Raw genomic sequence first — 14,176 nt, 5'->3', positions numbered from 1 at the left:
ACCAGAGCAATCGATCTCAGGCTCATACATTAAAAGCATTTAGTAGATCACAGATTAACACTTTTCCCCTTCAATTAACACCACAAAATAAAGTAATCAATATAACGTTTACACATTCCTTTTACAATTCTTACCCTTTGTACGCTTGACGGATTTTAACTTTTTAACACAATTATATGAATGTTATCAATCTCTATCAACTAATACAGAATGCATGATCTTTTTAACCTTAGATGTTTTAAGATCCTCACATACTATGAACTTACTAATACTTTTTAATGTATGACAGGCTATGAGTATTTACTTTAACCTGTCACAGGAGCACACTCATAAAGGGAGTGCTCCTAATCTCAGCTTGTTACCTGTATAAAAGACACCTGTTCACAGAAGCAATCAATCAATCAGATTCCAAACTCTCCACCATGGCCAAGACCAAAGAGCTCTCCAAGGATGTCAGGGACAAGATTGTAGACCTACACAAGGCTGGAATGGGCTACAAGACCATCGCCAAGCAGCTTGGTGAGAAGGTGACAACATTTGGTGCGATTATTCACAAATGGAAGAAACACAAAAGAACTGTCAATATCTCTCGGCCTGGGACTCCATGCAAGATCTCACCTCGTGGAGTTGCAATGATCATGAGAACGGTGAGGAATCAGCCCAGAACTACACGGGAGGATCTTGTCAATGATCTCAAGGCAGCTGGGACCATAGTCACCAAGAAAACAATTAGTAACACACTACGCCGTGAAGGACTGAAATCCTGCAGTGCCCGCAAGGTCCCCCTGCTCAAGAATACATATACATACCCGTCTGAAGTTTGCCAATGAACATCTGAATGACTCAGAGGACAATTGGTGAAAGTGTTGTGGTTAGATGAGACCAAAATGGAGCTCTTTGACATCAACTCAACTCGCCGTGTTTGGAGGAGGAGGAATGCCGCCTATGACCCCAAGAACACCATCTCCACCGTCAAACATGGAGGTGGAAACATTATGCTTTGGGGGTGTTTTTCTACTAAGGGGACAGGACAACTTCACTGCATCAAAGTGACGATGGACGGGGCCATGTACCGTCAAATCTTGGGTGAGAACCTCCTTCCCTCAGCCAGGGCATTGAAAATGGGTCGTGGATGGGTATTCCAGTATGACAATGACCCAAAACACACGGCCAAGGCAACAAAGGAGTGACTCAAGAAGAAGCACATTAAGGTCCTGGAGTGGCCTAGCCAGTCTCCAGACCTTAATCCCATAGAAGATCTGTGGAGGGAGCTGAAGGTTCGAGTTTCCCAACGTCAGCCTCGAAACCTTAATGACTTGGAGAAGATCTGCAAAGAGGAGTGGGACAAAATCCCTCCTGAGATGTGTGCAAACCTGGTGGCCAACTACAAGAAACGTCTGACCTCTGTGATTGCCAACAAGGGTTTTGCCACTAAGTACTAAGTCATGTTTTGCAGAGGGGTCAAATACTCATTTCCCTCATTAAAATGCAAATCATTTTATAACATTTTTGACATGCGTTTTTCAGGATTTTTTTGTTGTTATTCTGTCTCTCACTGTTCAAATAAACCTGCTATTAAAATTATAGACTGATCATTTCTTTGTAAGTGGTCAAATGTACAAAATCAGCAGGGGATCAAATACTTTTTTCCCCCACTGTATAGTGAAGTATTCTGGAATGATGTAAAACTATATCTTGGCCTCAAATTGCATACAACCATTGAAATTTCTAAGTTTGACATATTATTTTACTATACTGATTCCACAATTGAACGTGAGTATGTCATAAATGTCTTTATTTTATTAGGAAAATGTTTCATACACATCAAAATGTATGAAGAAAAAGCCCCTTTTTTTCTTTTTTTTTTAATCTGATTTGGAAAACTATTTAGTCTTTAAGATGTATACAAAACAAAATGTCCAAAAAATGTATTCGCTTAATGTCTTGTTGTTGTTGTTCCGGAACTCCAATTTGAGCAGCAGCAGCTGAAAAATGAGCTCCTACAAATATTGAAATTTACATGGTTTTTAGAGTGAAGTACATCGGAAAAAAGCAAAAGAAAACTGCAAAACTGAATAGGAGAAAAAACAAGCAACAAACAAAGAAGATAGGCTTTTGAAAAATAACTATTTTTCATAAAATTGTAGTTATCTTAGCTAGCTGAATTGTTTACCAGTTGCTAAGCAGTTGCTAGGGACTCTTTTGGAAGAAGCTAGCTAGCTAACGAAGAACAACAAAGAATATCTAGTTAACAGAAGAAAAGAAAGAGAAAATCAGGACAGAAGAAAAAGGATATCAAAGTGAAACAGTTCTCTAAAGACACAAGAGACAATAATACAAGAAACAACACTTCTGTAGCTTGTCAACTATGTGTCTGTCTATCCCTGTTCTCTCCCCTCTGCACAGGCCATACAAACGCTTCACACCGCGTGGCCGCTGCCACTCTAACCTGGTGGTCCCAGCGCGCACGACCCACGTGGAGTTCCAGGTCTCCGGCAGCCTCTGGAACTGCCGGTCTGCAGCCAACAAGGCTGAGTTCATCTCAGCCTATGCTACCCTCCAGTCCCTAGACTTCCTGGCGCTGACGGAAACATGGATTACCACAGATAACACTGCTACTCCTACTGCTCTCTCTTCGTCTGCCCACGTGTTCTCGCATACCCCTAGAGCATCGAGCCAGCGGGGTGGTGGCACTGGAATCCTCATCTCTCCCAAGTGGACATTCTCTCTTTCTCCCCTGACCCATCTGTCTATCTCCTCATTTGAATTCCATGCTGTCACAGTTACCAGCCCTTTCAAGCTTAACATCCTTATCATTTATCGCCCTCCAGGTTCCCTTGGAGAGTTCATCAATGAGCTTGACGCATTGATAAGTTCCTTTCCTGAGGATGGCTCACCTCTCACAGTTCTGGGTGACTTTAACCTCCCCACGTCTACCTTTGACTCATTCCTCTGCCTCCTTCTTTCCACTCCTCTCCTCTTTTGACCTCACCCTCTCACCTTCCCCCCCTACTCACAAGGCAGGCAATACGCTTGACCTCATCTTTACTAGATGCTGTTCTTCCACTAATCTCATTGCAACTCCCCTCCAAATCTCCGACCACTACCTTGTATCCTTTTCCCTCTTGCTCTCATCCAACACTTCTCACTCTGCCCCTACTCGGATGGTATTGCGCCGTCCCAACCTTCGCTCTCTCTCTCCCGCTACTCTCTCCTCTTCCATCCTATCATCTCTTCCCTCTGCTCAAACCTTCTCCAACCTATCTCCTGATTCTGTCTCCTCAACCCTCCTCTCCTCCCTTTCTGCATCCTTTGATTTTCTCTGTCCCCTATCCTCCAGGCCGGCTCGGTCCTCCCCTCCTGCTCCGTGGCTCGACGACTCACTACGAGCTCACAGAACAGGGCTCCGGGCAGCCGAGCGGAAATGGAGGAAAACTCCGCCTCCCTGCGGACCTGGCATCCTTTCACTCCCTCCTCTCTACATTCTCCTCTTCTGTCTCTGCTGCTAAAGCCACTTTCAACCACTCTAAATTCCAAGCATCTGCCTCTAACCCTAGGAAGCTCTTTGCTACCTTCTCCTCCCTCCTGAATCCTCCTCCCCCCCTCCTCCCTCTCTGCGGATGACTTCGTCAACCATTTTGAAAAGAAGGTTGACGATATCAGATCCTCGTTTGCTAAGTCAAACGACACCGCTGGTCCTACTCACACTGCCCTACCCTGTGCTTTGACCTCTTTCTCCCCTCTCTCTCCAGATGAAATCTCGCGTCTTGTGACGGCCGGCCGACCAACAACCTGCCCACTTGACCCTATCCCCTCCTCTCTTCTCCAGACCATTTCCGGAGACCTTCTCCCCTACCTCACCTCGCTCATCAACTCATCCTTGACCGCTGGCTACGTCCCTTCCGTCTTCAAGAGAGCGAGAGTTGCACCCCTTCTGAAAAAACCTACACTCGATCCCGCCGATGTCAACAACTACAGACCAGTATCCCTTCTTTCTTTTCTCTCCAAAACTCTTGAACGTGCCGTCCTCGGCCAGCTCTCCTGCTATCTCTCTCAGAATGACCTTCTTGATCCTAATCAGTCAGGTTTCAAGACTGGGCATTCAACTGAGACTGCTCTTCTCTGTGTCACGGAGGCTCTCCGCACTGCTAAAGCTAACTCTCTCTCCTCTGCTCTCATCCTTCTAGACCTATCTGCTGCCTTTGATACTGTGAACCATCAGATCCTCCTCTCCACCCTCTCCGAGTTGGGCATCTCCGGCGCGGCCCACGCTTGGATTGCGTCCTACCTGACAGGTCGCTCCTACCAGGTGGCGTGGCGAGAATCTGTCTCCGCACCATGCGCTCTCACCACTGGTGTCCCCCAGGGCTCTGTTCTAGGCCCTCTCCTATTCTCGCTATACACTAAGTCACTTGGCTCTGTCATATCCTCACATGGTCTCTCCTATCATTGCTATGCAGACGACACACAATTAATCTTCTCCTTTCCCCCTTCTGATAACCAGGCGGCGAATCGCATCTCTGCATGTCTGTCAGACATATCAGTGTGGATGACGGATCACCACCTCAAGCTGAACCTCGGCAAGACGGAGCTGCTCTTCCTCCCGGGGAAGGACTGCCCGTTCCATGATCTCGCCATCACGGTTGAGAACTCCCTTGTGTCCTCCTCCCAGAGTGCTAAGAACCTTGGCGTGATCCTGGACAACACCCTGTCGTTCTCCACTAACATCAAGGCGGTGACCCGATCCTGTAGGTTCATGCTCTACAACATTCGCAGAGTACGACCCTGCCTCACACAGGAAGCGGCGCAGGTCCTAATCCAGGCACTTGTCATCTCCCGTCTAGATTACTGCAACTCGCTGTTGGCTGGACTCCCTGCCTGTGCCATTGAACCCCTACAACTCATCCAGAACGCCGCAGCCCGTCTGGTGTTCAACCTTCCCAAGTTCTCTCACGTCACCCCGCTCCTCCGCTCTCTCCACTGGCTTCCAGTTGAAGCTCGCATCCGCTACAAGACCATGGTGATTGCCTACGGAGCTGTGAAGGGAACGGCACCTCCATACCTTCAGGCTCTGATCAGGCCCTACACCCAAACAAGGGCACTGCGTTCATCCACCTCTGGCCTGCTGGCCCCCCTACCTCTGAGGAAGCACAGTTCCCTCTCAGCCCAGTCAAAACTGTTCGCTGCTCTGGCACCCCAATGGTGGAACAAGCTCCCTCATGACGCCAGGACAGCGGAGTCAATCACCACCTTCCGGAGACACCTGAAACCCCACCTCTTTAATGAATACCTAGGATAGGATAAAGTAATCCTTCTAACCCCCCCCCCTTAAAAGATTTAGATGCACTATTGTAAAGTGGTTGTTCCACTGGATGTCATAAGGTGAATGCACCAATTTGTAAGTCGCTCTGGATAAGAGCGTCTGCTAAATGACTTAAATGTAATGTAAATGTAAATAATATTTATGAATAGTTTTAAAGGAAACTTTCTTAATTTTGTAAACAAATAGGTATGTGTGTGGCAACATCCAAACTTTTTTCCAACAGATATTATCAAAAAATCCATTCCAATAAGGCATGACTGCTGAAACAAGGTTCGTATCGCTCTGTTGTTGAATGGACCAAAAGAGAAACAAATCTTTCCTACTGATGAGTCAACAGGGGTAATCGTCGGTATGTTCTGAGGGTCAGGTCTTGACATGTTCCTGAATAATAAAGAAACACCTGAGGGAATGGCATCTAAAACAATTGCAAAATCTTTAGGTGTTACAGGGATCTTGTAAAATGATAAGAATTCCTTATAACTAAGTAAAAGACCCTTTGCATTAACCAGTTGGCTCACCAATAGGATATTATTTACCAGTTGGCTCACCAATAGGATATTATTTACCAGTTGGCTCACCAATAGGATATTATTTACCAGTTGGCTCACCAATAGGATATTATTTACCAGTTGGCACACCAATAGGATATTATTTCGGAACCAATATTCCAAAAACAAAGAAGTATTTTTATACAATATATTCCGATTATTCCATATATAATATCTGTGTGGAGAAAAATTATGCTTATAAATTAAGGACCATGACAAGAACCTGCCGATGAAAAGCAGAAAGTTTCACTGGAACTTTGTCAATATTATAATTGCAAACCAACATGAAGTTAAGGCCACCAAAACTAGAGAAGACATGATGAGGAATACAATTCCACATAGAAGTGGGTCTTCTTAAAAACATATATGTGGATTCCTGACAGTACGTAGAGCTAAACAATTTCCTGTAAAAATTCTTAGAGTATTTAGCGATTAATTTTGGGTCATCTGTAATAACACCATCAATGTTTAACTTATGGATAGTGTTATTTGTAGACTGAAATTTCTCAAGTCTAAAGAAATAGGATGAATTCTGTTCTCCCTCCTCAATCCATTTTTCCCTAGATCTAATAAAGGCTCCTTCTGCTTTTACTCTATATATATTATCCTGTTTATTTAATATATATATTATCCAGTTTATTTTGTAACTCAATTAGTTCCATCTTCTCCTCCCCCGAGAGGCTGGCTGGGGACCTATGAGAAAGGGAAGTTATCTTAATGATCATCTTTTCCTCCTCAGCTCTTCTGGTCTTAGCAACATTACTACCATATTTTATAAGGTATTTAGACACCTCAAATTTTAAGAGCTCCCAGTTCTTCCAATAAGATTTTTCTTCACAAGCCCTTTCCCAAAAGTGTGAAAGCAGATCTTTAACCTCAAACTTAACTATATCATTATTTAATAATGAGCTATTTAGCTTCCAGTAGGATTCTTTACCAAGGTTAGTATCAGAGGTAAATATTTTGATATCAATTTAAATGGCCCTATGGTCTGTGAGGGGAGTAGTACACATATTTGTAGTAACACACTCACTATCAATACTTTGGATATAAGCCAAAAATCTATTCTGGATTGTCTGGAACCTGTTTTGTTACTCCAAGTGAACGATCTGTCAGCCGGAAACCTCTCGCCATACTTTTCCATAAAAAGTATTAAACTCAAATTCTGATTGGCTGGCCTAGCTGGGGGCCATTTATCAGTTGAATTATCTATAGTAATGTTACATTTAGATAACCAATGAAGTATATGTTTCTCTATAGATTCAAGCAACTCATCATTTTCATGTTTGGTGTTGTACGCATAGAAGTTTACAGTAATGAGCGTAATGTCATTGTAACTGATCACAAGACAAATAAAGTGACCAAAGGGGTCACATTCCGAGTGTAGAATATTACCACCAAAGGTATTTTTCATTGCAGTGAAACCAGCGGAGCGTTCAGATCCATGGAAAAGCCAAATATCGTTGCCCCACTGTGACCTCCAGAAGTTGGCATCAGCCAAAATTGAGTGAGAAAAGCAAAAATCTGTTCTAAATTGTTTAGCAAATAAAAATAAGCCCCTGCGCTTCACATTGTTTCGAAACCCCCTAGCATTAAGAGAAACTACAGACAACATAACAAAGATTATATAAAGGTATAAACTGTAGTAGGATGAGTCAAAAACGTAGGAGTACGTCTGACTGACATGATACCAAGACCTTGGCGTGACGCCTGCATGTAACTAACATGTCGTCATACCAACACCTCAAATCAAATTTTATTTGTCACATACACATGGTTAGCAGATGTTAATGTGAGTGTAGTGAAATGCTTGTGCTTCTAGTTCTGACCATGCAGTAATATCTAACAAGTAATCTAACAATTTCACAACAACTACCTTATACACACAAGTGTAAAGGAATGAATAAGAATATGTACATAAAGATTAATGAATGAGCGATGGCCGAACGGCATAGGCAAGATGCAGTAGATGGTATAGAGTACAGTATATACATATGAGATGAGTAATGTAGGGTATGTAAACATTATATAAAGTGGCATTGTTTAAAGTGGCTAGTGATACATTTATTACATACATTTTTCATTATTAAAGTGGCTAGAGATGAGTCAGTATGTTGGCAGCAGCCACTCATAGTGATGGCTGTTTAACAGTCTGATGGCCTTGAGATAGAAGCTGTTTTTCAGTCTCTCAGTCCCCGCTTTGATGCACCTGTACTGACCTCGCCTTCTGGATGATTGCGGGGTGAACAGGCAGTGGCTCGGGTGGTTGTTGTCCTTGATGATCTTTTTGGCCTTCCTGTGACATCGGGTGGTGTAGGTGTCCTGGAGGGCAGGTAGTTTGCCCCCGGTGATGCGTTGTGCAGACCTCACTACCCTCTGGAGAGCCTTACGGTTGTGCGCGGAGCAGTTGCCGTACCAGGTGGTGATACAGCCCGACAGGATGCTCTCGATTGTGCATCTGTAAAAGTTTGTGTTTTTGGTGACAAGCTGAATTTCTTCAGCCTCCTGTTGTTTTTTCTAAGGCTAAGCAAACAAGGGGTAGCATATGCTGTTTTCCCATCTATAACAAGGGTTCGGCCTATATCCTCATATACCCCCTCAATTCAAGCCCTGCATTTAACCATAAGACATCTCTCAGAAATGTATAGCCTAAGGATTGCATGGTGACGGGGACAAGGTCAAGTAATGAAATCCACGATTTTTCAGGTCAGAGAAAGATGCCAGAGTTTCTGAATTGTAATTCCGAGTTGGATGACCGTTCCAATTTTTTATTTTTTTATTCCAGTCTGACCTCGTTTTTTCCCTACTTCCCTGTTGTCTTGAACGCACTGAAGTTGGAAGTAAGAGATTGCCGAATTCCGAATGCGCCACTAGAGATCTAGGCTACCTCTTATTTCTGAATAGGGCTACCTCCAACAAAGAAGCACTTGTGTCTGTATTGACGTGAGAAATAGGCATATCTACACAGTAATGGTGGCTGGCTGTGATATCAACTAGCCTAATAATTTTTGTATTGAGGTGATGTGCCTATTTTAGCTGAATCGACCAATTAAATTGATTAGATTACTCAGATTTTTTACAAAATCATGTACAGACGTTTGTAAGGCGTTCATGGTGAGTTCTTTAATAATAAACTAAACAAACACTTAAACGAACATGTGACGCATAACATGTAGAAGTTTAAGGCGTTCATGGTAAGATCTTTCATAATAAACTTACAAGCAAACTGACACATGACGCGTCGGTAGTTTGATGCCTTAGAAAAAAAACGTGTCTCCATTGATTGTCCATGTTAATTCATGGCGGTTCACGAGGCTTAATTCTGACACTTATCACCCCCCATATTTGTGTTTTTTGAGAGAGCACTACGGCTATTGACAGAGTCACGTAAGCGAGAGGCACGACACCTTTTTTACCAGATGTTGGTAGGCGATTTAGATTGTCATTATGGAGACACCTATTTCCAAAAAACATATTAATACGCTACAACTGATGCACATCAAGAAAAACTTTTTAACACAGGCGAATTGGGTGTTGCATAACTTTGTTAATTAAATAAAATATGTATACTTTTCGTTATTTGTAAACTCAGGTTTCCTTTATCTAATATAAGGTTCTGATAACGTTCAGTATCAAAAATAGATCAAATCATAAAGGGGGCAAATATTTTTTCATGGCTACATGTGTGCACTGCGGAGGGCTTCGGAGGCTTGACCACTTTGGCCAATCAGAGCAATGAAAAAAATCCTAATTTACCATGCGTTTGCCTTCACGTTCATAAAACTCCACGGACCCCCCTCTACTCTTGCGCAGTGAACCCCAGAACCACTTAGTTATGGCGACACCGTTCTGCCGAGGACACCCAAATCAGTGACCACCGCAAAGCCCAAGAGCCGGACCCTCTCTGGAAGTTGCTTCAGCCCTGCTTAGGATATTTAGCCTACATTGGCTTAATATTTAATAAGCGAGCTAGGACGGACGTAGTCAATGTAACTATTTGTTTAGCACTTTTTAAATGTACAGCAACATAATTCAGAACAGTATTCTCCTTGTACACCAAGTCAGAACCATAGGATGAATAAAGGAGGCATATAAGCAGACATTGAAAGCTCTTACAATATTCAATGATTACATTTCTTTAAAACAGGCTACATGTGCACCACCAAGTCAGAACAGTAGGCTAAGTTATGAAAAGGGACAAATTATTAGGGTGAGGCACATGGGCTAGTAACAGAACCACCACATGGTGGTGCTTTCAAGACAACTGGGAAAAAAAAAAAAAACAAGGTCGAATCATGACGTCAGTGATCTTCAGGTCGGAGTTCTAGAAAGAGGCCCAAGTTCCCAACTTGGCAAAATTTGCCCACAAGCAGGACCACCGCGCCATCTTCCTGTCAAGTGAGCACAGCACAAAAAGTTCGGTCCAAAAATGTCTTGTATGCTGCTGCCCCACCTGCCCTGAATGACGGGTCGCCACTCTTCACGATTGACAGTGATGATGGCCTATTTTGAAATTAGGTAGCCTATGCCTAACTTTAAGAAAAGTAACTATGAGTAAGGCAAACATCATGAAAAGCTTGTAAGCTGAGTTTGAATAAGACATCTTATTGCCACTTCACATTTAGAACGTTTGGTTTTATTATAGCAAATAAATAACCAAATCATTGATGGATCGCTAGATAAAAGAAATACATGCATCTCGTCTGCCCTTGCTAGCCAGTCTGCATACGAGTCATCACACTCCCTCATCTGACTGGTCGTTTACCGCAAGTCGCCATAAACGTCATCACAATCCCTCATCTGATTGGTCGATTAGGCGGTTATTATGACTTTGACTGTGGTAACTTGTTACGACCCGAGAGAAGGGACGGTAAGGCCCTGAAACCTTGATATATATATTTTTTAAGTACTGCAGTGTGGTCATGGCTCGATGGGAGTTTGTCAAATTGCCATCAAAAGTAGACTAACCTTTTACTAACCTTAACCTAATTCTCCTAACCTGCTACGTTAAATCTCCTAACCTGCTGAGTAAATTTTCCTAACCTGCTATGAGAAGGTTAGGATTGGGGGAGGCGGAGCTGATCCTAGACCTCATGATGAACTGTATACCTCATGATAAGCCGTATACCATATTATTTACTAAGAGAGTTTTAATCTATATTTTCCATAGTTGTCTATTTACCACCACAAATCGATGCTGGCACTAAGACCACACTCAACAAGCTGTATGGGGCCATAAGCAAACAAGAAAATGCTCATCCAGTGGCTGAGCTCCTAGTGGCCGGGGATTTTAATGCAGGCAAATTGAAATCCATCATACCTCATTTCTGCTAGCATGTCACCTGCGCAACTAAAGGCGAAAAAACTCTAGATTACCTTTACGTCACACACAAAAAACATACAAAGATCTCCATCGTTCTCCATTTGGCAAATCTGACCATAACTATCCTCCTGATTTCTGCTTATTAGCAAAAACTCAAACAGGAAGTACCAGCTCAATATGGAAGTGGTCCGATGAAGCGGATGCTAAGCTACAGGACTGTTTCACTAGCACAGACTGGAATATGTTCCGGGATTCATCCGATGGCATTGAGGTGTTTACCACATCCGTCACCGGTTTCATTAATAAGTGCATCGACAAAGTAATCCACACAGTGATCGTACATACATATCCTAACCAGAGGCCATGGGTTACAGGCAACAACCGCACTGAGCTAAAGGTTAGAGCTGCCACTAAGAAGAAATCCCACTACGCCCTCCGACAAACCATCAAACAGCCAAAGCATCAATAAAGGACAAAGATCTGTCACACCCTGATCTGTTTCACCTGTCTTTGTGCTTGTCTCCACTCCACCCTGATCTGTTTCACCTGTCTTTGTGCTTGTCTCCACTCCACCCTGATCTGTTTCACCTGTCTTTGTGCTTGTCTCCACTCCACCCTGATCTGTTTCACCTGTCTTTGTGCTTGTCTCCACTCCACCCTGATCTGTTTCACCTGTCTTTGTGCTTGTCTCCACTCCACCCTGATCTGTTTCACCTGTCTTTGCTTGTCTCCACTCCACCCTGTTCTGTTTCACCTGTTTTTGTGCTTGTCTCCGCTCCACCCTGATCTGTTTCACCTGTCTTTGTGCTTGTCTCCACTCCACCCTGATCTGTTTCACCTGTCTTTGTGCTTGTCTCCGCTCCACCCTGATCTGTTTCACCTATCTTTGCTTGTCTCCACTCCTCCCTGATCTGTTTCACCTGTTTTTGTGCTTGTCTCCACTCCACCCTGATCTGTTTCACCTGTCTTTGTGCTTGTCTCCACTCCACCCTGATCTGTTTCACCTATCTTTGCTTGTCTCCACTCCACCCTGATCTGTTTCACCTGTCCACTCCACCCTGATCTGTTTCACCTGTCCACTCCACCCTGATCTGTTTCACCTGTCTTTGTGCTTGTCTCCGCTCCACCCTGATCTGTTTCACCTATCTTTGCCTGTCTCCACTCCACCCTGATCTGTTTCACCTGTCCACTCCACCCTGATCTGTTTCACCTATCTTTGCCTGTCTCCACTCCACCCTGATCTGTTTCACCTGTCCACTCCACCCTGATCTGTTTCACCTGTCTTTGTGCTTGTCTTCACTCCACCCTGATCTGTTTCACCTATCTTTGCTTGTCTCCACCCCCTCCAGGTGTCGCCCATCTTCCCCATTATCCTCAGTGTATTTATACATGTGTTCTCTGTTTGTCTGTTCCCAGTTTGTCTTGGCTTGTCAAGCCTACCAGCGTGTTTTTCCATGCTCCTGTTTTTCCTAGTCTCTGTTTTCTAGCCCTCCCGGTTCCGACCTGTTCTGCCTGCCCTGACACTGAGCCCGCCTGCCTACCCATTCTGCCTGACCATTCAGCCTGCCTTGACCTCGAGCCTGCCTGCCCCCCTGTACCTTTCGGACTCTGACCTGGTTAATGTATTCGGCGCATGTGACAAATAAAGTTTGATTTTGATTTTTTTATGAACTTCTGGCTCTCCTCAACCTGCCTATTGCCTGCCCCTTGTATTCTAATAAATATCAGAGACTGAAACCATCTGCCTCCTGTGTCTGCATCTGGGTCTCGCCCTGTGTCGTTATAAGATCAAAACCTACTATACCGGCTCTGACGCTCGTCAGATGTGGCAGGGCTTGCAAACTATCACGGATTGTGAAGGGACACCCATCCAGGACCATGGCCCCATACCAGATCAGATGACCAGAGAGCAGAAGGGTCAGGCCCAGGCTCTCCACATCAACAGCCAGAGCAGCCAGCCCATCTCAATGAGTCAGACCGGTGAACAAATCCCCAGCCACTACATCCAGGGCCAGACCTTCCAGATACAGGCTGGTACTGTACTGTCTCCTACCAGGCTAGCTCAGCCATATAATGTTTAGGCCCAGCACAACTGACTGAAGGACCAACAGAACTGACTGAATGGGCGAGAACTGTCTCCTACCTCTACTGGTGTAAAGTTAGGACACCAGTATAGCCCAGCCCTGATATGTGGCCAAAGTAGACACCGCAAAGCATAGGAGTCAACAGGCATATATCAGGGCTAGCCAAGTCATAGGCTGTATGTACGGGCACAGTAGAGCTGACTGGAGAACCATGTCTGGCACAACATAACTGACTTTGCCTTAGTTCAAATTCAGGTTGGCAGGGCAATGAATGTAAAAGGCATTTCTCACAATGGTTGTAAATTGTATTAAGTTATCCAGTAATACCAGGATGTTGATGTTAAAATGTCACTATCTGAGGTAGAGAAAATATGATTCCAACTAGAAGGTTATTCTGTGTAACACTGACATCTTCTGGCTCACATGATGTAAATAAATAAAAGCTCACTGACCTATTATTTCAGGCTACAATAAAATAGTTAAATAAAATGTAATTTCATTGGTCACATACAAATGGATAGCAGATGTTATTGCGAGTGTAGCGAAATGATTATGCTTCTAGATCCGACAGTGCAGCAGTATCTAACAGGTAATATCTAACAGTTCCACAACAAAACCTAATATACACAATCTAGTAAAGGAATGGGATGAGAATATATAAGTATAAAATATATGGATGAGCAGGGACAGAGTGGCTAAGATGCAATAGATAGTGTAGGATACAGTATACAGTATATACATATGAGATGAGTAATGCGAGATATGTAAACGTTCTTAAAGTGGCATTATTAAAGTGACTAGCGTTCCATTTATTAAAGTGGCCAATGATATATCTGTGCTAGCGGTGGCTGTTTAACAATCTGATGGCCTTGAGATAGAAGCTGTTTCTTAATTTCTC

Source organism: Salmo salar, chromosome ssa09 (genome assembly GCF_905237065.1).
Source record: "Salmo salar chromosome ssa09, Ssal_v3.1, whole genome shotgun sequence".
Taxonomy (NCBI): domain Eukaryota; kingdom Metazoa; phylum Chordata; class Actinopteri; order Salmoniformes; family Salmonidae; genus Salmo; species Salmo salar.
This window is presented reverse-complemented; position numbering follows the sequence as displayed.